This window comes from Rattus norvegicus, chromosome 5, assembly GCF_036323735.1.
Source record: "Rattus norvegicus strain BN/NHsdMcwi chromosome 5, GRCr8, whole genome shotgun sequence".
NCBI classification, from domain to species: Eukaryota; Metazoa; Chordata; class Mammalia; order Rodentia; family Muridae; genus Rattus; species Rattus norvegicus.
This window is the reverse complement of record NC_086023.1, coordinates 20,802,171-20,827,350: the sequence shown is the minus strand read 5'-3', so window position 1 is coordinate 20,827,350 and position 25,180 is coordinate 20,802,171. Positions and strand designations below refer to the sequence as shown.

Here is a 25,180-nt window from a genome sequence, read left to right as displayed (position 1 = left end):
ATGAAAAAGAATAAAATTATGTTTAGTTTAGTGAAAGTGTATATAACTGGAAATCATCATATTAGATAAATAAATACATATATAGAAACACAAACATGACAAGTTTCATCCCATTTGTGGATCCTAGATTGTATAGAGACATACAACTTCACACACATATTCATACACACACACACACACACACACACACACACACACACACCTCTCCTTCCCATGGGAATACACACGTAGGGAAGGAGAAAGGAGATGGAGGAAGCAAAGAAACTGAGGAGAACAGGATGAGGTAAGACAGGGAAGATCATGAGAAGTTAATAAGTTCTCAGAACACAATAACCTGATTATGTGCACATAAAATACAATTAACAGGGCCAGAGAGATGGCTCTGGAGTTTAGAGCAACTGTTTCTTGGTGTCCAAGTAGATATCAACACGTACTTGTAATTCTAGTTCCTGCAGAACATAGACAGGGGGATTGCTGGCTAGATAACAAACCCACATTTCAGGATTTCAGGAATAAAGTTTTCCTTAAAGGTGGCAAAGACTGATAAACACAAGATCCTTTTCTGGTTTCTGTGTGCTTATACATGTGTGCACACCCACACATATGCACACATATGTGCATACCCTGACACACATGTCTCTACACATATGCACATATATGTGAATACCCCGTACCCACAAATCACATGTGCACTAACAAATCCATACATGTGTGTACATCACACATAAAGTTTCAAACAGAAAAATAGTTTTTATAAAATTTTAAATAAAAATGATACCTACATAATTTTTGGGGCATGGACGTGTTAAAAATTTGTAGATAAGCAACAAAAAGGGGATATTATAATTTTTTCCCTTAAGGCTTCCAGAGACAGAAAATTAAGAAGTCATTTTTCTTTTTATGTATTTATCATTTAATTAAAGAAAGCAATGAAAGCTGTTCCTTAGAAAAGTAAATTCATTGACTGGTTTACACTCCTCTGGGCTTCTGGTTTGACTTCTTAAAGGGATATGCACTCTAGAGAGATTCGGTACTAGATGGACTGAAAATTTATAAATTTGCAAGCTAGGGTTTGGATGCTATCCTGATTCATCAGGAAGTCAGAGTTCAGCCAAAATAGCTGAGTTATTTTGGGATATTTCTCTGGGCCCCTTTCCTGAACAGATCAATTTCTTAAAAGCTTGGAAAATTAAAACCAGTGAGGCCCACTGCACCTCAGCTGACTATACTTCCTGCAGGCCACAGCTGCAGGGGAGCCTTGCAATCTGCATCTTAGGGGGTCCTCTGCCAACAATAATTTGCTCCTCAGCAGGAACTGCAAACATCCAGAATGAGACAAAAGGAGAAGAGATTCTGAATGGAAAAGGAACTAAGACCCATTGTAGGACCATGAATAAATCACTTAAGAACACAGCAAAACTGCAGTGGTTTTGATAGGTAGCTATTTTCTATGTTCACTTGAGAAGCTGGAAACTCTTGAATGCTTGAGAAGCAGCTCAGAGAATATCAAATTCTAATAAGGAGTTTACAACTCTCCCTCTTTGCAATGCTCATGACTGAATAAAATCCGGGGTGTCTAAAAAGAAAGACAATGATCATTCCTAGAATCTGGTATGTGCTTTCAAACTTTATTATCAGTAAAGGCAAGTATGTCTTGGCATGTGGGGAGTTTAGATGCCAGCACTTTATGTCTTAGAAGTGAAACCAATTTCTCCACAATTCCAAGAGCCCCTCAATAAGTCAAGCCAGGACTGAAAGCATGGAAGGAAGACAGTTCTTTTTACAAGAATGTCATATCTTAAGATTGTGCAATTGTTGCCCATTGTTTGTTCAAATTCTCATCCGAATCAAAATTATTTGAAAACTTACAGATATCTGGCAACTGAAAATGGACATGTCCTGCATGAAGATTCACCTAGTGAAGAAATGCAGCATCTATGGCCACGCCTAGGAGGATTGTTTGAAAGCCTGTTTTAAAACAGATATGCAGATTTCTCATCTCTTATCAACGAAAGAGTATGGGTTTTATATCCCCTTAAATTTTGGACCATCGTATACTGTTTACTTTCTTGATAAAAACTAAGTGGAATTCTTTTTCTTCTTAGAAAAAAATGTTTTTTGATCTTAATTGTATCACTTGTTATAAAATGAGCTCTTCATAGACATGAGTCTGAGCCTTAGCTCCGTTATTTCAAAGCTGTGAGACACTGTGCAGGTAACTAAACTTCCCTAGCACTGGTTTTTCTATCATTACAGAAAGCAAAGTAACATACAGCTTAGCGGACCTTCCGAGAAGCAAATGCTAATGCCCTGCTTCGTGTTGGCACACAGATCCTTCCCTTCCTGCACTTCTGGAACGTTTTCAGAGAAGAGTTTGAAAACAGTCAATGCAAAAGAAAAGGAAAGCGGTGGGGATGAGTTACAATGGGTGTGTGTGTTTTGTTTTTGTCACCCAAACACTCTGTAGAAGAAGCTCTTTTACCTTTACTATCCACTGTTAAAACTCTCCACACAGAAGTCACTGTTTTCCAAAGATTTTTTTAAATCAAGGTTTTATTGTCTTTGCAACAGTATTCTGAGATTGTGCTTACGTGTGTGTGTGTGTGTGTGTGTGTGTGTGTGTGTGTGTGTACCATGCACTTCTGTCCATCCATCCATCCATCCATCCATCCATCCATCCATCCATCCACCCACCCATCTATCCATCCATTGGCCAAACTATCTGTTGACCTTCCTGCCTATCTGTGTTTTTGTCTGCCATAAGTTCTTCCATAGGGTAAAGGCTTAGCTTAATACTTATTGGGAAGATGTGAAACTTTAAGAGACAATGCTTATTAAGGGGTTTTCTTATCACTCTGAACATGTTCTTAAAAGTACAGACTGGACCCCCAAACCCATATCTTTTATTTCTGTTCCATGAGGCAGCATGGTGGTGCTGATGCAGGCACAGATAAATGTACCAATGGAACAGAACCGAAAGCCCAGAAATAGACAAACCTATGGACTTGTCCCTCAGTTACAATATAGGAGGCATCAATGGTAAGTGGACAGAAGAGGTAGTGATAGACAACGTATAAAAACTGATATCAGATCCTATGCCATTTATAAGTAAAAATCAATTCCAAGTGGGTTAAAGGCTTAGATAATGAAGATCAAATATTTCAAAGTCTACAGAAAGATGTCTTTATGAACCGAGGATAAGGAAAAATTGTTTAATTTAAGGCAATATGAATTTAATGTCAAAAATAAATTCTATGCTACATATTCCTGAGATTTTTGACTTAGAATATTATATTCTTCACACATGTAAGTTTTAAAAAGCTTATGAATTGCAAATAAACAAACACATTTGAGCAAAATTGTGTAAAAGAAATGTTCACAACAGGAATGGATGCTCTTTTAGGAAAGTTATACGAATGACCAAAATTGCTAATATGCATTAGCAATCTGAAAATTCCAAATGAAAACTGAAAAATTACATTTATCCTCTGGATTAAAACTGAAAAATTCAGGTGATACTTAGCACTAGAAGATATTTGAGTTACAATTTCTATTGTTATAAATGAATACAGTAATGTCTTCTAAATCTGAACTATGAGTCTCTTCTTGAGTCTCTTCCTGAGTGGATGTGTAATACAGAGTATGGAATTTTGTGGTATAATCTAAACAATAGATTATTGCTCAAAGAAAATGAATCACCAACTGTAAGCAAATGAAGCACAGCTACAAGCCAGCTACAGAAATTGATGTACGTGTGATATATCCTTATAGATAAAGACTATAGATGATAGACACAATCCTAGATTTATGATCTGAGTTGGATTATGGAAGAGGAGCCTCATTTTGGATATCAAGCTGTCCTAGAAACCATTATGTAGCCTAGGGCATCCCTAAAAGGAGTCTTTTTCCTTTAGCTTTAGCCTCAAGAGTGCTGAGACCAGGCAAACAACTCTACTAATTTCAATTCTACCAATTATTTTTGAACATGGTTCTTGGATTAATCAACACCTCAAAAGCATTACTAAGCAAAATCAACAATACCGGATAGTTTGTTTGGTTTTAAAGGGAATATTTTCAATATCTCATTATTAAAAATGTGCTGTAGGTTTTTAGTAAATGTCCTGAACAAGATAAAGTAGCATGTTTTAGTGTTTGACTGATAATTTTTCTAAAATGATTATTGGTTGAACTTAATACAATTTTATGTCCTGTAAGAGGATTATTAAATAAAGCTTTTAAATCTAAAAATCCAAGAATCAAATGTTTCCCAACTCCATTGTCTATTATTACAGAAAGTTATATTTATAGGCTTCCTAATATCATTTTTTCTTCTGTTCTAAGATGAATCCAACTTTTGCTAGATACAGTTTACAAATATTTGGTAAAGCAACATTACATCTATAGATCTATAGTAATGAGTATAATTTGGCTATAACATTTGTTTTTTTTTTACAGGTTCAAAATTAGACAACGAATTAGGACTGTGGTCGCTTGTTATCCTTCAGTGGAAAAATGTAAGAGTGCCATAATCTTCATTGTTAACTCTAGAGAATGTATTATCATTCTGTATATAACTAAAGGATACCACCAAACCAGAATAAATTACATACCCTTTCTAAGGTTTGAACATTATAGAATCAACATTAATTTCTATAGGATGATAGAGTTTTGATGTATCCTATGAGATGTTCTCATCACTAAGAAATCTAGCCTGGGAGTTAGATGATCACTATCACACCATCCTCTATCCCTCAGTTAGCTTAATGGGCACAAAATAACAATGCCAAAATTCACAGTACAGGAAATGTACACTGACAGTGGATTACAGTTTACTATCCTACGTTGCTGAAGAAACACCTGGAGCAATCATGTTTGCATTGTTCTCTCACATTTGGTTCTAAAATATATGTACTCTGTGAATTCAATTTTCTCAGACAACAAGAAATATAACTTATGAATGAATTATGTTTATTTTATTTTTTAACTTGAGTATTTCTTATTTACATTTCGAGTGTTATTCCCTTTCCCGGTTTACGGGCCAACATCCCCCTAATCCCTCCTCCTCCCCTTCTTTATGGGTGTTCCCCTCCCCATCCTCTCCCCATTGCTGCCCTCCTCCCAACAATCAGATTCAGTCTTAGGATATTCAATGCTACCTATGAGGTCAGAGTCCAGGGTCAGTCCATGTATAGTCTTTAGGTAGTGGCTTAGTCCCTGGAAGCTCTGGTTGCTTGGCATTGTTGTTCATATGTGGTCTCGAGCCCCTTCAAGCTCTTCCAGTTCTTTCTCTGATTCCTTCAACGGGGGTCCTATTCTCAGTTCAGTGGTTTGCTGCTGGCATTCGCCTCTATATTTGTTGTATTCTTGCTGTGTCTCTCAGGAGAGATCTACATGCGGTTCCTGTCTGCCTGCACTTCTTTGCTTCATCCATCTTGTCTAATTGGGTGGCTGTATATGTATGGGCCACATGTGGGGCAGGCTCTGAATGGGTGTTCCTTCGGTCTCTGTTTTAATCTTTGCCTCTCTCTTCCCTCCCAAGGGTATTCTTGTTCCCCTTTTAAAGAAGGAGTGAAGCATTCACATTTTGATCATCCGTCTTTAGTTTCATGTGTTCTGTGCATCTAGGGTAATTCAAGCATTTGGGCTAATAGCCACTTATCAACGAGTGCATACCATGTGTGTTTCTCTGTGATTGGGTTATCTCACTCAGGATGATATTTTCCAGTTCCAGAATTATGTTTTGTTTTATTTTGACACTTTTCCAGTTAAAAATAGGAAGGCTCTCCCTTGTCTATGCCACTCTCCATTGAGCTGGAATCTTTACCACTCCATTCTCCAGCTCATCAGGTACAAGAGTCATTACAGAAGTATAAAAACCTCAAGATCAATGTGATTTTGTGACTTGCTTTCCTAATTATTGATTTTTTTTAAATGAAAACACACCAGTCTGCAATATGAGGCATAAATAGCATGCTCGATTAAGTAAGCGATTGATCATACTTCAAGTATAGGCGAAAAAGGCAGTTAAGTATGGCAGTATTGTTGCTTCTGGTTAGTATAAGAAAAATCTTTCCTTTAGTACGTATAATGGCCAGCATTTTTCATGTTATGAAGAGGATTATTGGACTTACGATCCTGGCAAAGGTCAAGGGACACATCTCTGACCGCTGTACTGGTGGGATAAGATGCGGCAGGAGGTCTGTCTGTTATTGCTATTCACAATTTGCACATAAGAACTTGCTTCATTTACCAAATTATGTTTTAGTAGACTGTCCTCGCTAGGGTTCCAGTCACTGTGGTAAAACACCATTACCGAAAGCAACTTTGGGGAGAAAGGGTTACACTTCCATATCACTGTTCATCTTCTAGGGAGATGAGGCCAGAAAACCAAGCAGAGCAGGATCCTGAGGCAGAAGCAGATGCAGAGGCAAATTAACTCTGTGATTCTCAGCCAAGGTTTCTCAGTGGAGTTGTTGTTTAACCTATGGAAAGAACTCCTAAACCAGATAAACAACTTTATCAAAGTGGCTGGATATAAAATTAACCAAAACAAATCAATAGCCTTCTTCTACCCAAAAGATAAATAGGCTGAGAAAGAAATTAGGGGGATGACACCCTTCACAATAGTCACACATAATATAAAATACCTCAGTGTGACTCTAACCAAGCAAGTGAAAGATCTGTATGACAAGAACTTCAAGTCTCTGAAGAAAGAAATTGAAGAAGATCTCAGAAGATGGAAAGATCTCCTATGCTCATGGACTCGCAGGATTAATATACTAAAAATGGCCATCTTGCCAAAAGCAATCTAAAGATTCATGCAATCCCCATCAAAATTCCAGCTCAATTCTTCATACAGTTAGAAAGAGCAATTTACAAATTTATTTGGAATAACAAAAATCCAGGAGATCAAAAACTATTCTCAACAATAAAAGAACTTTGGGGGGAATCACCACTCCTGACCTCAAGCTGTATTACAGAGCAATCGTGATAAAAACTGTATGGTATTGGTACAGAAACAGACAGGTAGGTAAATGGAATAGAATTTAAGACCCAGAAATGAACTTACACATTTTGGTCACTTGATCTTTGAAAAAGGAGCTAAAAACATCAAGTAGAAAAAAGTCTTTTTAACAAATAGTGCTGGTTCAACTGGAGGTCAGCATGTAGAAGAATGCAAATCAATCCACTCTTATCTCCTTGTGCAAAGCTCAGGTCCAAGTGGATCAAGGACTTCCACATAAATCTGGATACACTGAAAGTATTAGAAGAGAAAGTGGGGAATAGTCTCTTACACATGGGCACAGAGAAAAATTTCCTGAACAGAACACTAATACTTATGCTCTTAGATCAAGAATCAACAAATGAGACCATAAAATTGCAAAGCTTCTGTAAAGCAAAGAACATTGTCTTTAGGACAAAATGGCAACAAACAGATTAGGCAAAGACCTTTACCAATCCTATATCCAATAGAGGGCTTATATCCAGTATATACAAAGAACTCAAGAAGTTAGACTCCAGAGAGTCAAATAACCCTATTAAAAATCGGGTACAAAGATAAAGACAGGATTCTCAGCTGAAGAATATCAAATGGCTGAGAAGTACCTAAAGAAATGTTCAACATCCTTAGTCATCAGGGAAATGCCGATAAAAACAATCCTGAAGTTCCACCTCACACCAGTCAGAGTAGCTAAGATCAAAAACTCAGGTGACAGCAGATGCTGGTAAGGATGTGGAGGAAGAAGAAATAGTCCTTCATTGTTTGTGGAATTGCTAGCTGGTGCAACCACTGTGGACGTCAGCCTGGTGGTTCCTCAGAAAATCGGACATAGTAGTAACTGAGCACCCAGCTATACCACTCCTGGGCAAATACCCAAAAGATACTCCAACATATAACAAGGACACATGCTTCACTATGTTCACAGTATCTTTATTTATAATAGCCAGAAGCTAGAAAGAACCCAGAGGCCATTCAACAGAGGAATAGATTTAAAAAATGTGGTACATCTACACAATGGAGTACTACTCAGCTATGAAAAACAATGACTTCATGAAATTCACAGGCAAATGGATGAAACTAGAAAATATCATCGTGAGTGAGGCAACCCAATCACAAAAGAACACACATGGTATATACTCACTGAGAAGTAGATATTAGCTCAAAAGCTCAGAATACCCAAGATACAGTTCAGAGACCACATGACGCTCAAGAGGAAGGAAGACCAATGTGTGGATACTTCAGTCCTCCTTAAAAGGGGGAACAAAAATATTCACAGGAGGAGATATGGAGACAAGTGTGGAGCAGAGACTGAAGGAAAGGCCATTCAGAGACTGCCCTACTTGGGGATCCATCCCTTCTACAGACACCAAACGCAGACACTACTGTGGATGCTAAAAAGTGCTTGATGACAGGAGCCTGACATGGGTGTCTCCTGAGAGGTTCTGTCAGACCATGACAAATACAGAGCCAGATGCTGGCAAACCAACCACTGGACTGGGCACATGATCCCCAGTGGAGGAGTTAGAGAAAGGACTGAAGAAGCTGAAGGAGTTTGCAACCTTATTCTTATAAGAACAACCTTATTCTTCTTAGAACAACAATATCAACCAACCAGACACCCCAGAGCTCTCAGTGACTAAACCACCAACCAAAGAGTACACATGCAGGGACCCATGGCTCCAGTCACATATTTAGAAGAGGATGGCCTTGTTGGACATCAATGAGATGAGAAGCCCTTTGTCCTGTAAAGGCTTGATGTCCTAGTGTAGGGAAATACTAGGGTAGGAAGGCAGGAGTGGGTGGGTTGGTTGGGGAGAACCCTCATTGCAGCAGGTGCACATGGGGGATGGGATAAGGGTTTCCAGAGGAGAAAGTGAGGAAGGGGACAATATTTGAAATGTAAATAAATAAAATATCCAATAAAAAAAGAGTCAAGGCTTTAGGGGACATTCCACATCTAGATTACAACTCTAGATATCTCCAGCAGTTCTTTGCCGAGCATGGCACAGCAGACAAATGAAAGAACTTTGCAAACTTTATACTAGCAGTTACTGTGTGTCTTCTTACTTTTCTACTGAACAGGGTCAGAAGGAACCATGCTAGGAAGAATTCAAGGGAACGAGTTACAGTATCAGGATGAATAGGAACAAATTCTAGGCCAGATAACATGATAGACTGAGTGCCCGGTTGATTAGCTGATCTGTCTAAATCAGTCTCTTACCCAGTGAAATGGAAGTGAGTCTAGCACAAAGCAGCACATAGAGCCATTAGCCCAATGACTTCCCAGAAAAACATGGATTGAGCATGTGAGAAAAAATATACACATGCTGCCTGGTTATAAACTGGATCACATCAACTCTCTAATTACCCATTTGGCTACTAGCAGGCCTCCAGTATAAGCATGGTTGCCAATCTTTGGTCTTTGGGTGAAGAAATAATTTGAAATATGAAAGAACAAGAAAGAGGGAAAACCAAAGACAATGACAAATTATAGCCATCAAAATGACAGAACTTCCCGTCCTTCATCTTCTCTATCCAGCCTGTGACATGTACTTGTCTGCTGTGCTCTAGAAAGATCACATGCTTCTCTGACTCCAGGAACTGATGTATATAAAGTGGTATCTACGTGAGATAATAAGTCAGTTGGCTTGACAGTAACAATCAGGCAATTAGGTGTATGGAAATTACAATATTATGGGTTTTTCCTGTGTGTGTGTGTGTGTGTGTGTGTGTGTGTGTGTGTGTGTGTGTGTGTGTATTGATAAGTCTGTGTTTTGTGGGAGCATGGGAAAAGCAGTTGGGGAACAAGAAAGTCAAGACTACAATAATGAAATAATGATACCTGACAGAGTAAAACTCAAATTTTAGTGGAGCTGAAGAATATCCAGAAGAAAGAATCCCAGAAATAGAATTGATAAAAATATAAATATTTAGATCTATTAGATCTAATAAGATAATAGGCAAAAGGTGCAGGGGACCAGGGTCATGCACAAAAAAATTTTCAAAACATCCTGGAAATCCATCAGTTCATTTAAGAAGGGTATGGAGCATATGCAGTTTCCACCTATAGGATGTTCAGGGCAGAAATTATACACAGGCATGACAAAAAGGATTACTGAGCATATCTCCTGTCCAAGTAATCTGACCTATTCCAAAGACTCGTGCTTTCCACTGAAGCAGGCAGATGAAACACAAAATAGGGGAAGCACTAAGGCATTGGTGTCTGCTCTCTGTGAGGTTTTAGGGAAGAATAGTGTGCCTTCAGCATCAGTTTGTAACTTAGAGAGCCAGTACCAGGCAGTTTTTTTTATTGCTATAGTTCTTTACTATCCAGATAAAATCTAGAATAATAGTCTTTCCAGAAGTGTCCTTGTTCAGAATGGCTTTGGCTGTCTGAGGTCATATGTACTTCCGCATGACTTTTAGGTTATTTTTCCCATTCTAAGAAGAATGCCACAGGAAATTTGATTGGAATTGGACTTAATCTGTTGTCATTTTTAAAATATTAAGCCTATCAATTCATGAAGATGGGGAGTCTTTCCAACTTCCAATGTCTTCTTCAATCTCTCTCTTTGGAGATTTAAATTTTTCATTGTAGAATTCTTTACCTATGTGGGTAGTCTAATTCCTAGTCTTATTGTTTTAGAGTACTAGAAATTGGATATTCTTTTTTCTTAGCATTATTGGTATATGAAAAGGCTACTGATTTTTGTAAGTTGATTTTATATGCTGCTATTTTGCTGAAAGTGTTGATTGTTTCTGAAAGTTTTTTTGTGAAGGTTATGGCATTGCTTATGTATAATGTGTACTCTGCTAATAAGGATAATTTGACTTGTTTCTTTTCCAATTTGTGCCCCTTCATTTCCTTTTCTCATCTTACTGCTTTATCTAAAGCTTCAATCAGCATACTGAAAAGGAGTGGGGGTCATGAATCCCCCTGACTAATTCCTGATTTGAACAGTGTGCTTGGAGTATGAAACCTTTTTCCTGAGCTTCTGTTACTAGATGAAATGCTGTGAGTTTTGTGGGGTTCTACTGCCTAACCCCCACCTTCTGCAAATTAGCAGATTGTGATATTTAAAAGGAAAATGACTTAGTTGGACTTTTGCACAGATATTTTCGGAAGCACAGAAACTTTGCTGTAGCTTTACTTCCTTAAAATTATTTTTAAATATATTGCAGAAGAATAGAAATCTGGAAATGATGATATCTCTATGTCAATTATTTTATTATTAGCTTATTGTTCAGGAGAAGTTATATGCACTGTCTTTAGCTAGCATGCCCAATGAAATAACTCTGCGTTTCCTCAGAAACTTTTTTCTTTTTTGCTTTGGTAGGGTTGCATGCATGTTTATTTTCCTTTGAGCACAAAATACTAGAGTTTGAAATCAGTAAAGAACGACTTTCTTCTCTTTTCAGATGAAAGTGCTCCCATGTCAAATGCACGGAACAGCGCTTATGTTAAAAATGCAACAAAAGTTGCTGCAATGTGTATTTTTAATGGCATGAAATTTAAACGCATGCTCAACTAGAAAGACAACTGAATGTTTTTGCTCTTTAGAAAACCAAAGCATCACAAAAGGCTGTACCAGTAGCCATCCCAAATAAGGTTTATTGTTTGCTGTTTTAGCACATGTAAGAAAACAGAATCAAGTGTGTGTTTTCCACTATTCCATCTGTCCTATTATTCATCAATTACAGAATGCAAGGTCCCTTCATAACCAGTCATTGCAGTCAGAGAGCCACTCAGCCAGCCTATTCTTTCACCAGTAGTCGACTCAGTAAGTAAAATTGGGGAAATTTGTGATCTTTCAAAACGTATCACTGATTATGTTAGTCATCTCCAACAAACTACCTAAGACAATCAACTTATAGAAATGAAGTTGTAGCATTTGTGGTTTCTGGCCCTCAGTTGGGGTCTATGCTGAGGTTGTCCATCTAGGTGGAAGCACTGTATGATACCACAGCAGCTCACCTCATGGTGGGCAGGAAGAAGAGACCGATGAAGTGATTAGTATCCTCATATTCTTCTCAAGGGTGTACTTCTAATGACCTAACTTCCTCCCCCTAGGGTCCATATCCTAGAGGTTTTACAATATTTCAACAATAACACAAGCCTGTAGTATATAAGCCTTGTGGGACTTATAAGATTCAGACAATAAAACTGATGAGTCTTTTGTCTTCCATTTTGTCACTTCCATTATTATCATAAAATATGAAAAATATAGAAGTGTACCCTAAACTTTGCTCAGGTGTTTACAGAGATGAGGAGCTTTACACTTGAGATTATAGCCTGAATTAGTCTTTCCAAGTACGGTCTTCCCTCATTCATCCAAATCCTGTCTTTCTCTATTCTGCATTCTCACATTTGTCTTATTCAGACTTCCTTTGATTTGTTTCATTTTGTAAATGACATCTCAAGTGTGGAATATTGTTTGTGGGCTTGGATTGCAACAGAGGAAATGGGTAAAGCTTTTGTGAGTGATAATCTGTCGGTATTTTATCAACACTCTTAAAAATGATACATTCCTTTCCTGTGAACTTTATTGCTGAGGGACTGATCCAGAATGTCAGGGAATTGCACACCTTATATGAGCCTCTTCATAACCGCGTGACTTAACAGAAAAATCATATGCGATACAAATGCAAGATGATGTTAAGTGTTAGATGGTGGCATAAAATGTGGTCAATTTTGTACAATGTGGTTTTTAATACAGCTTTGGGTTGTGGATTGAAAGGTCATCTGGTATCTCTGCCTGTGAATCAAAGGTTCTATAAGGGCAGGAATCACTCTGCCACTGAAAAAAAGACATCACAACAGATCTTGTTCTAGTTGTAAGTGTCAAATACACATTGCACCCAACTCGCTTCTGAAGACTGATCTGTCCGAGAGCTATTGATCCCTTGATGGACCGGTTACTCCTTCTGGCTCAGGGGTTTGCAGTCTCAGCTACACATTCAAGTTTCCTGTGGGGCTTAAAAGAATACCTGGGTTTAAAATTGCCTGGGTCCCCTCATGAGGACCTAGATAATCTGAGAATGGCTCTTACATTAGAATTTACGTGGTTTGACTTTATCCAAGGCTGAGACTCACTACTCTGTGTTACTCAATTCTTTAAACATTCCAGGGCAAAAAGACCAGGCAGTATCTTAATCACAGAGAGGACCATGCCTATCCTATGGTATCTTCATTCAGTAGAATAGTGCTGTGTCCTCCCATGTATAATCTAAATTGCCCCCCTTCACTAGTTTTTCTTTTCAAGAATCTTGAAGGAAGCACAGAAGACTAGTTCCTAAAGGTATTATGTGCATAGCCCTCAACACATATTCATCAATACCAAGCTATTTTCATCTCTTCTATCAAGTGCTTTCCCCCTAGTAACTGCCAATGGGAAATGCACTAAGAGGCAAAATGAGGAGTTTGTTTTTTGTGAACTTGACACCAACCTAGACATCAATCTGGGAAGAGGGAATCTTTTTTTTTTTCCATCTTTCTTAACTTGGGTATTTCTTATTTACATTTCAATTGTTATTCCCTTTCCCGGTTTGCAGGCCAACATCCTCCTAACCCCTCCCCCTCCCCTTCTATATGGGTGTTCCCCTCCCCACCATCCCCCCATTACCGCCCTCCCCCCAACAATTACGTTCAGTGGGGGTTCAGTCTTGGCAGGACCAAGGGCTTCCTCTTCTACTGGTGCTCTTACTAGGCTATTCATTGCTACCTATCCAGTTGGAGCCCAGGGTCAGTCCATGTATAGTCTTTGGGTAGTGGCTTAGTCCCTGGAAGCTCTGGTTGTTGGCATTGTTGTTCATATGGGGTCTCGAGCCCCTTCAAGCTCTTTTAGTCCTTTCTCTGATTCCTGCAACGGGGTCCCGTTCTCAGTTCAGTGGTTTAATGATGGCATTCACCTATGTATTTGCTGTATTCTGGCTGTGTCTTTCAGGAGAGATCTACATCTGGTTCCTGTCAGCCTGCACTTTTTTGCTTCATCCATCTTATCTAGTTTGGTGGCTGTATATGTATGGGCCACATGTAGGGCGGGATCTTAATGGGTTTTCCTTCAGCCTCTGTTCTAAACTTTGCTTCCCTATTCCCTCCCAAGGGTATTCTTGTTCCCCTTTTAAAGAAGGAGTGAAGCATTTGCATTTTGGTCATCCTTCTTGAGTTTCATGTGTTCTGTGCATCTGGGGTAATTTGAGCATTGGAAATTTGGGCTAATAGCCACTTATCAATGAGTGCATACCATGTGTGTTTTTCTGTGATTGGGTTACCTCACTTAGGATGATATTTTTCAGTTCCATCCATTTGCTTATGAATTTCATAAAGTCATTGTGACTATATAGGCCTATAGGCAAGTAATGTGATATTTTCTAGACTAATGGTTGATTTATTGATGCATCCAGTTCTCCATGGGTAATGCTACCTCTGGGCTTATGGTCCTTTTTTGATATAAGGAACCAGGCTGAGCAAGCCAAGAGGAATAAACCAGGAACCAGCATTCCTCCATGTCCTCCGCTTCGGTTCCTGACTCCAAGTTTTTAGCAAGATTTGCCTTCATGATGGGCTATGAGCTGAGAGCTCTAAGCTGAAATAAAGCCTTTCTGTACAAGTTAGGATTGGCCATGGTATTTTATCACAGCAATCAAAACCCTAATTAAGACAGAAATTATAAGCAGAGAGTAGATTATTGCTGTAACAGACTTGATTATGTGTTTTGGGAAGGATCGTGCATCATTTGGACTTTGGGGTAGAAAAGCCATGATGTGCTCAGAGCTCAGTGAGCCTGTTTGGACTGTAGAAGATAAGGCCAAAAGCATGGCAGATGATAGCATGGCAGATGATGGCGACCTTGCTTGGAGTTTCGGGGAGAAGATAAGACTCTTTCAGAGACATTTATGTGATGTTTTAAATTAGGAACTACTAAGGAGAAATTTTTGCTTTGCTAGGACAATTGATGCTGGTCAGCTGGAGTTGAGGAATTAGCTGTGATTAAGAAGAGACCAATATGATTGAGGGTCATAAATTTGGAAGTGTTTCCTTGGAGTCAGCACACAAAAGCTGTTCTGCAGAGGCAGCCAAAGTTGCACATTGTGCTAGCAGTCAGACTTGGTAATGTGGAAGGGGGTCCCAGGTGGTACTGATTTCGAAGGCATAAAGGGGTCATGGAGAGCAGGGCATATCGCATTGTTGAACTTAGGTTTTGCTTTGATTTGATTAGAATTGTAGCCTAGTTCTTCCCTCTTACAAGAAGTAAGATGTAACTTAATGTTCATTTTACAAGAGACCACAGCTGGAGACCTTGGAATTTGAAATGGACTTTGAATTAAAAACTGAACTTTTAAAATGGTTGACTGTTTTAAAACTGTGGGACTTTTAAAAGTTGGAGTGTTTTGTATTGTGATGTTGATATTAATATGAGAGCATGGGAATGAACAGGAAAGAAAAAGTTATGAAGTGACAAGCGATGTGTTTATTTACCATGTTGGCAAAAGTTCAATTGTACGGCTTGGATTTTGTGAACTTGACATAAAACTAGACATAACTAGGAAGAGAGAATCTTTATTGAAAACACACCCCCATAAGATTTGTCTGTAAGCAAGTCTACGGGCATATTTCGTGGATTAATAATTGATTGATGACTGCTACTGGTGTCTAGTTGGTATAAGAAACCAGTCTGGGCAAAGCATGGGGGAGAGGGAAATTAGCAGCGTTCTTCTATAGCCTCTGCTTCAGTTTTGTTTTCAGGTTCTTCTCTTGAATTCATACCCAACTCCCTTTCATGATAGACTGGGATATGGTAGTGCGAGCAAAATAACCCTTTCCCAGGTTGCTTTTGGTCATAGCATTTTGGCCCAGCAATAGAAACCCTGACTAAGATGCAGACTGGAGAAGCAAGTGGGACAACATGGGGAATAAGACACAGCAAGTTACAGTTATTGGATACAGGGCTAAGTCTGGCAGGCACTCAAGTTTGCTCACTTTTACAATGAATCATAGCTGACACCAACTATGACATGCTTCCCACATGCCTGCCACCTTACCCTTCACTCTGATGGCTTACTCTATGCCAAGCTCCACACGTCATCTTACTAAGCCTGAAATTGTTTGAACTTTCTGTACTCAATAAGAACTCAAGAGAGTGCTTTTGTGGTCATTCAAATGCCAAACCCTTCAGGATAAACACCTCAGTGTAGATTGGCTGCTAAAGCTACACTCTAAAGGTCAGGGAGTGAGCAGCACCACTCCAAAGACTTTTCATCACCTTTGGAAATCTTTATCTCTTTGTTTGTTCTACTGGATTTTATAAGCAGAACTGACAAATGGTATTACATGTAATTAAAAAAACTTCTGCAGAACCAAAGAAACTCTCAGATATAAACTTAGAGTATTTCCAGGTGAGCTTAGAAGGGTGTTAAAGGGGTTCCCTTATGAGCTAAAAGCTGAGCAGGGGCTGGGACAAAATTCTCCAAATGCCATCTCCCACTGACAAAAAGGAAAATTCTGAGCAGCAAATTTGAGCCGAAAGAAGCATGAATATTCTATTTCTAGTAACACCTGGGCAGGTTCACTGTTGGTCCAGAGTCACTGGAGCAGCATTGAACAAGAATTAAATTTATGAAAAAGCTCTTCAGGATATTGGTCCAGTCTAAGATCTACATCACTGAGTCCTTGATTCCAGTTCTGTTTAGGAAATTCTCAGGTTTTCTTAGGAGCCTCTGTCCTTGGGCCTTCCAGGAAGGTTGTGAGTCAATTATTTGAAATAAATATTGAATCACAGAATGCTCTTGTCAAGGACTAATTAAATATTCCATTTATTTTATAAAGTTATTCATCTTACTTTACATGTATTAGTGTTTTGCCTGCATGTGTACAGAATGCCTGCTGAGGCCAGGATACAGTGCTGGAATCATTGGAACTAAAGTTACCTAAGTTTGTAAATCTGCATTTACATCCTGGGATACAAATCTGGGTCCTCTGCAAGAGCATCAAGTGTTCTTAACTCTTAAACCATCTCTTCATCCACACGTACTTACTACCATTAGAAAGGTTATTTCCCAGTTACCAAAGTTCTGCTCAAATATAACCAGATGTGAGGATTTCATTTTCATTAAAGTCTGAGACTCTATAAGCTTTGGGCACCAGATCTTCCCACATTTCACTATTTGTCTAAGTGGGGAAATTTCTTGAGCCATTGCTGTTCTAGTGCAGGCAATATTAAGAAAAACAAAAAACACCAAATCCTCTAAATAAACAAATCAAAGCTCAGTTTTAGCGGAAAAATACCAATAATGCCCTGTTGACTAGATGATTTTTGATTAATAACTCAAGCAAGATGTATAAATACCTGAAGATAATGATCAGAACTCATCTCCCAACAAATTCCTTTCCTGCAGGCAACTACAGTCTGGACAGATTGACATGGCTATTGCAGAGCCACTCCTGAATCCCCAGAACTCAAATTTTCAGTCTGTCTCTATAATTGTCCTTCCTTTTACATAAAGCATTGGCTATTTCCGGGAAACGTCTAAGGCTTGACTCTCTATTGCTCACAGTTGTAAAGTCTCCTGAGAATGTCAAACATTGGCATCCTTACACAAAAGGACAGACTAGAGGGCAGGCTGCAGGCTATACAGCACTAGTGGGCCTGTTCTCGAGTTACAAAACTCCCTAGAAATATTATGAGACAAGTGACAATATCTATTTCACAGGAATCCTGAACAGGACAGAGATACTTATCATACCATAGTATTCTCCTCAGTGTTCAGGTTAAAACAGGATGCATTACCACAGCAGGACTCTGCCAACATAGCAATTGTTGACAAGGAAGCATGTCTGTGATGTGATAATCTTCCAGCTGCATTGTCTCTTCAATTTGATTGCAGCTAGGACTCATTCCATTTTATTTGTCTTCCCTGTCTGTAGACAGATGTCAAAAAGACAGAGAAATTTCAAACCAGTTTCCTCAAGGGTTTGGCTGAGGAGATCTAAAGTCAGCTTCATTAATTTGACTTCTATGTAAATTCACATTTGTTTCACCATCTTAGTTAAAGCCAATGAAAATCATTTAAAAAGCAACAATGATAGAACCTCTAAAGAGAGCCATGCCATGTACCTTTGACAGGAGATAACATCCAAGTAGTAACTGCTTAGTTAGTAAATGCTACATTAGTGTTTTAGTTAACTCTGCTGCTTTTTGTTAACTAGGTATCAATACTGGCATAGCTAAGACAAAGTTTAAAATATACAGCCCTGTGTGAATTTGCCATCCCATGTTTAACTGATTTAGTCATTTTTAAGACGTGATAATAGTATTGTTCCTGCTGATATGTGCCATGGAATCCAAGCAGGTAACACTCAGATACAAAAATAATCATGCCACATATGCTCGTCACACAAAACGGTTTACTTTTAATAGTAAAACACCAAACTGAAGCATGACACTAGGACAATATACTGCAAATCTGAATTAGAAAAGGACATAATTTATTGGATAGGTAAAATAATACACAATTTTGAAAGCTTGAAAAAGCTGTAGTTGCTTCTCTCTTCAGAAACATTTTTTAAGTTTTTTCTTTTATTGGATTTTTTTTACTTATATTTCAAATTTTATTCCATTTCCTGGTTTCCCGTCCATAACCCCCCTATCCCATCTCCCTCGCCTTCTTCTATAAGGGTGTTCCTTCTCCCCAACCATTCCCCCTTCCTCCCTCTGCACCCTAACATTCCCCTACACTGGGGATTCCAGCCTCGGTAGGACCAAGGGCTTCTCTTCCCACTGGTGCCCAATAAAGCCATCTTCTGCTACATATGCAGCTAGAGCCATGCATCTGTCCATGTGTACTCTTTAGATGGTGGTTTAGTCTCTGGGAACTCTGGTTGGTTGGTATTGTTCTTATGGGGTTGATGGATTTCCATATATTGAACCATCCCTGCATCCATGGGATGAAGCCTACTTATGGATGATCGTTTTGTTGTGTTCTTGGATTTCGTTTGTGAGAATTTTATTGAGTATTTTTGCATTGATATTCATAAGGGAAATTAGGCTGAAGCACTTTCTTTGTTGGGTCTTTGTGTGGTTTAGGTATAAGAGTAATTATGACTTCATAGAAGGAATTAGGTAGTGCTCCTTCTGTTTCTATTTTGTGGAATAGTTTGGATAGGATTGGTATGAGGTCTTCTATGAAGGTCTGATAGAATTCTGCACTAAGCACACATGGTCCTGGGCTTCTTTTTGGTTGGAGACTTTTAATAACTTCTTCAATTTCTTTAGGGGTTGTGGGACTGTTTAGATGGTTTATCTGATCTGGATTTAACTTTGGTACCTAATATCTGGCTAGAACATTATCCACTTCATCAATATTTTCCAGTTTTGTATAATATAGGATTTTGTAGTAAGGTCTGGTGAGTCTTTAAATTTCCTCAGTTTCTGTTGTTTTGTCTCCCTTTTCATTTCTGATTTTGTTACTTTGGATACTCTGTGCCCTCTGGTTAGTCTAGCTAAGGGTTTATCTATCTTGTTAATTTTCTCAGAGAATCAGCTCATGGTTTTATTGATTCTTTGTACAGATCTTTTTGTTTCTACTTGGTTGGTTTCAGTTCTAAGTTTGATTATTTTCTGCCATCTACTCTTCTTGGGTGTATTTGCTTCTTTTTCTTCTAGAGATCATAGGTGTGCTGTCAAGGTATTAATGTATGTTTTCTCCAGTTTCTTTTTGGAGGCACGCAGATCTATGAATCTCTTAGCAGTGCATTTATTGTGTCTCATAAGTTTGGGTATATTATGCCTCTATTTTGAATAAATTCTAAAAAGTCTTTAATTTCTTTCTTTATTTCTTCCTTGACCAGGTTATCATTGAGTAGTGTTGTTCAACTTCCATATAATGTGGGTTATCTGTCATTATTTTTGTTATTGAAGACCAGCCTTAGTCTGTGGTGATCTGATAGGATGCATGAGGTTATTTCAACCTTTTAATGTTTTTTGACTGGTTATATGGTCAATTTTGGAGAAGGTACCAGGACATGCTGAGAAGAAGGTATATTCTTTTGTTTTAGGATGAAATGTTCTATAAATATCTGTTAAACCCATTTAATTTATAACTTCTGTTAGTTTCTCAATGTCTCTGTTTAGTTTCTGTTTTCATGATCTGTCCATGATGAGAGTGGGGTGTTGAAATCTCCCACTATTATTGTGTGAGGTGCAATGTGTGCTTTGAACTTTAGTAAGGTTTCTTTTATGAATGTAGGTACCCTTGTACTTGGATATTAGATACTCAGGATTGTGAGTACATATTGGTGGATTTTTCCTTTGATGTATATGAAGTGTCCTTCCTTATCTTTCTTGATAACTTTTGGTTGAATGTCTATTTTATTAAATATTAGAATGGCTACTCCAGCTTGTTTCTTGGGACCAGGCTTGGAAAATTGTTTTCCAGCCTTTTACTCTGAGGTAGTATCTGTCTTTGTCACTGATGTGTGTTTCCTGTATGCAGCAAAATGCTGGATCCTCTTTACATATCCAGTTTGTTAGTCTATATCTTTTTTATTGGGGAATTGAGTCCATTGATATTAGGGATATGAAGGAATAGTGACTTGTTTTGTGTTATTTTTTGTTGTTAGAGGTGGAATTATGCTTGTGTGGCTCTCTTCTTTTTGTTTTGTTGTGAGGAGATTATTTTCTTGCCTTTTGTAGTGTGTAATTTCCTTCCTTTTATTGGAGTTTTCCATCTATTATCCTTTGTAGAGCTGGATTTGTAGAAAGATATTGTGTAAATTTGGCTTTGTCATGGAATATCTTGATTTCTCCATCTATGTTAATTGAGAGTTTTGCTAGATACAGTAACCTGGGCTAGCATTTATATTCTCCTAGAGCCTGTGTGACATCTGCCCAGGATCTTCTGGCTTTCATAGTCTCTGGAGAGAAGTCTGGTGTGATTCTGATAGGTCTGCCTTTATATGTTACTTGACCTTTTTCCTTTACTGCTTTTAATATTCTTTCTTTATTTTGTGCATTTGGTATTTTGACTATTATGTGATGGGAGGAGTTTCTTTTCTGGTCCGATGTATTTGGAGTTCTGTAGGCTTCTTGTATATTTATGGGCATCTCTTTCTTTAGATTAGGGAAGTTTTCTTCTGTAATTTTGTTGAAGGTATTTACTGGCCCTTTATGTTGGGAGTCTTCACTCTCTTCGATATCTATTATCCTTAGGTTTGATCTTCTTATTGTGTCCTGGATTTTTTGGATGTTTTGGGTTAGGAACATTTTGTGTTTTACATTATCTTTAATGCTCATATCAATGTTTTCTATGGTATCTGTTGACCCTGAGATTTTCTCTTCTATCTCTTATATTCTACTGGTAATGTTTGCATCTATGACTCCTGATCTCTTCCCTGGGTTTTCTATCTCCAGGGTGGTCTCCGTTTGTGATTTCTTTATTGTTTCTATTTCCATTTTTAAATCCCGGATGGTTTTGTTCAAATCCTTCACCTGTTTGATTGTGTTTTCCTCTAATTCTTTAAGGGATTTTTGTGATTCCTCTTTAAGGGCTTCTACTTCTTTACCTGTGTTGTTCTGTATTTCTTTAAGGGAGTTATTTATGTTCTTCTTACAGTCCTCTATCATCATCATGAGATGTGATTTTAAATCCAAATGTTGCTTTTCTGGTGTGTTTCGATATCCAGTATTTGCTTTGATGGCAGATCTGAGCTCTGATGTTGGCAAGCACTTTTGATTTCTTCTTGCCTCGGTTCCTGTGCTTGCCTCTAGTCATCAGGTTGTCTCTGGTGTTAGATTGTCTTGACCCTCCTGAAAGTGGCTTGACCCTCCTGGAAGCCCATGTGTCAGCACTCCTGTAGACTTGTTTTCTTTCAGTTGGATCTGGGAACAGAGAGCCGCTCCTTGATTTGTATGTTCTGAAGCCTCCAGGTTGGTTGCTTGGAGCAGAAGAGTTGGTCTTACCTCTGCTCTCAGGTTTGTCAGCCCTTCTGGCAACTGGATTTCTTCTATAGGCTCAGGCAAAAACAGGAAGAGTCCTGCCCCTGACTCCTCCTAGGTTTCTGGATCCAGAGGACACTAGGCAGGTTCTTCTTGGGTCAGGAATGTGAGTAGAAGTTGCTGTCTCCCCTGAGCTCTCAGGATTGTCTACACTTCTGAGAGTCCAGCTCTCTCCCTCATGGGATTTGTGTACAGAAAGCTTTGGAACTAGTTCAATTCAGTTCCAGGTGCAGGCAAAAACCAGAAGGGTCCCGTCCCAGATGACTTCTGCCTTTGTGTGTCCTTAGGTCAGCAGGCAGGGTCACTTTGAGTAGAAGAGTTGGTCTTACCTCTGCTCTCAGGTATGTTGCACTTCTGGCAACTGGCTTTAGGCTCTTGGTGCAGGCCCAGAAACATTTTTACTCTTGTTTTCATATTTAATTTTCTTTGTAATTTGATCAGTATAAACTGATGTTTACACTTAGGTAAATTCCTTACCAAGGGTTCTGAGCATTTACTTACATTTGTACTCAATTTCTGGCTGCCTGTCTCCTGTCTGTTCCTCAGTTTAAACTAGGACAAGTCTCTTTTTTTTTCAGAACTATCATGGATGTGAACCAACACAGAGGAGTTAAGAACCAAGGATTCCGGAATGAGGCATGATGTTTGCTGCAAACTTCTATGGCACTTCTGGCAAGAAATGGAATATTCTAAAACTTCAGTTTCTCCATGTGACAAATGCAGACATTAACACCTACCTCAAATTCAATTCACAAAGATTAAAGACCAGTGCTTGTGAAATGCTTGGTACAATACATACCACATGCTAAGCCCTAGAGAAATGTTAGTGGTTGTTTTCCAACAGCCTTCTTTGTCCACATCAGATTCTCATTGATTCAATAAGAAGACATTTTGTTTGTTTCTCCAGTGCTACTGGTCCACAGCTATGATCAGACTTGGATGTACAAGAGACTGTGAGATGCAGAGCCGAACCGTTGTAATTCACCACTTACTGACCGCAGCTCATCAGCACCACTGAACCGGTTTCCTTCTCAGCACAATGGAAAAGGTCCAGGGGAGTGATGAATTAAGATGTCATGCACAAAAATGATTCACAAACTTTCAAAGCACCTGAGATGTAGAAATTGTTATTAATGGGCACTTACAATGAATGGATATGAAGTTGATGGTGACAATCAATAATTACTGTCAGGTAGACATGGGACTGAACACTTTACCTACTCCTAGTTGTAATGGAGAAAAAAAATCCTGTTTGGCTATCTGCAGAGCTCGTTAATGATTTAAGACTTTCTTTATTTACTTTTTAATAATTTTAACCAGTCTCTAGTAGTTTGGGGAAAAGCTTTGGACCTTGACCTTTAGCACTAGAAAGACTATTTTCTGCAAATGTGTGAGAAGCAATAGTCCCAGGAATGTACACAGGGCTTCATCTTGTTGCCTCCAAAATTTTTGACATTTCCTATATGTAGGCTGAATGACCTTTATCTGCCCATTATGATTGCAGAAGCCAAGGCTTTTATGTCTGATTGAAAAACTAGACTGTTCCTTTGTTAATCTTAAGATTCAAGACTATGTCCCCATGATACATCTAAACATAATACATTCATAGAAAGCTGGGTCATTTGCTGTAATTATCCTAATCTTCCAGAAATATTTTGGCCACTACTTACATTTTGAGATTGTCTATTGTGCAAACACAGGATGTGATTCATCTTAAAATGGTTATTACCACAAATTCATAATAGATAGGAATGTATTTTTCTAATATTTTCTAACATAAGAGTCTGGTTTTCCTAACAACATCAATGTTTTTGTTATAGATTTTAACTAATGACAATTGTGTGTTCAAAAGTTGAAACCATTTCTTAATTTATACAAAGGCAATCATGTGTTGTATTTACTTATATAAATATGCATGAATAATATATACCTATAAATGTAAAAATTATCTATGAAATGTTATTTCTAATTCTCAATATAAACTTTCCATAATTTAATTCTCATTATTAGTTTTAAATTTTTTATGTGTGTTATTGATTTGAAACAGGATCTGTAATTCCTATATATAGCTCAGATTGGCTTTGGAATCATAGCTATCTTTTTGCATTGGCCTCCCAAGAGTTGGTTTGGCAAGCATAAGCCACCATACTTGACTTTTTAAAATTGATTTTTATCATCTACATGGTGTTTCTTCATGAATATACTGAAGTCCAGAAAGCTGGGTTTTAGATCTGTCATCAAGCTCTAAGCTACCAGGCAGGAGATGAGCTTAATTGCATTGGCTAGTCATTACTTAAGAGAATACTCAAGACAACAACATGCAAAATTTTGTGGAGACAGAGGTTGAGGCTAGTGTCAGAAAAGACTGTACTGACCCAGTGTCCTTTAGGGAAGAGTTTTGCTAACCCTTTAGGCCTCACAGAATACAAGGTTTTAAAATAAGAGGCACCAGACCCAGCAGACAAAGCAAGGTGTCCATTGTTTTTGGTTTCTGAGAGAAGAAGATCTTGGACAGTAAGGAAGCAGGCTTAGTTAATGTGTGACTAATGTGACTTGACACTGGTCACTCTTTGGGTAGGGAGTAGGGTTTGGTTAATGTGTCTCCCATGGCATGTAATTACTGTCAGATTGCTTTACTTCAGATGATCACCAGGGAAGAGCTTCTGCCCTGCTCACATTAGTAGTGGGCTAGTGGCTGAAGTGTTATGTCATGGAGACCTAATCTCCATTATTGATATTGATGAAAGATACTGATCTAGTTTTTGGATGACACATTAAAATCTTTCATAGTCACTCTGATACTATATGAAATTTATCAAGAGTAGAGGGGTTCTGACACTGTCCATATATCTATATCTTTATTTTCATTGATGCCATTTGTTTGACCAGTAAAGATATTTTTGGGGAGTTGGAAATTTATTTTTTTTCTTAAAGTGTCAGGATTCTTAGGCCACTCTCACATTTGGGTTTCAGTTAAAACTTCCTGTAGCTTTAATCAGAGATTGTTAAATTTTAACTAAACTTGTGGCTTGGTGTTGGGCAGGCTCCATTTCAAAGTTTAAATTCTCATTCTCATAAGAAGCCGATTTTATACATTTTATATTAATCATATGAGAGATACCTCAAAGATAATATCTTGTATCAAAATCTCCACTCCCACTTTTGCAACAGATCTGTAACAGTTGCT

At 38.3% G+C, this 25,180-nt stretch overlaps 1 protein-coding gene and 1 pseudogene across 2 annotated transcripts in view; both read right to left on the bottom strand.

Moving 5' to 3' along the window:
* The window catches only part of Xkr4 (XK related 4), a 400,918-nt gene that overhangs the window by 268,000 nt on the left and 107,738 nt on the right, over positions 1–25,180 (bottom strand). The gene's annotated exons all lie outside the window — the stretch shown is intronic.
* Positions 13,622–25,180, bottom strand: part of LOC134486915 (uncharacterized) — a 54,955-nt pseudogene continuing 43,396 nt past the window's right edge.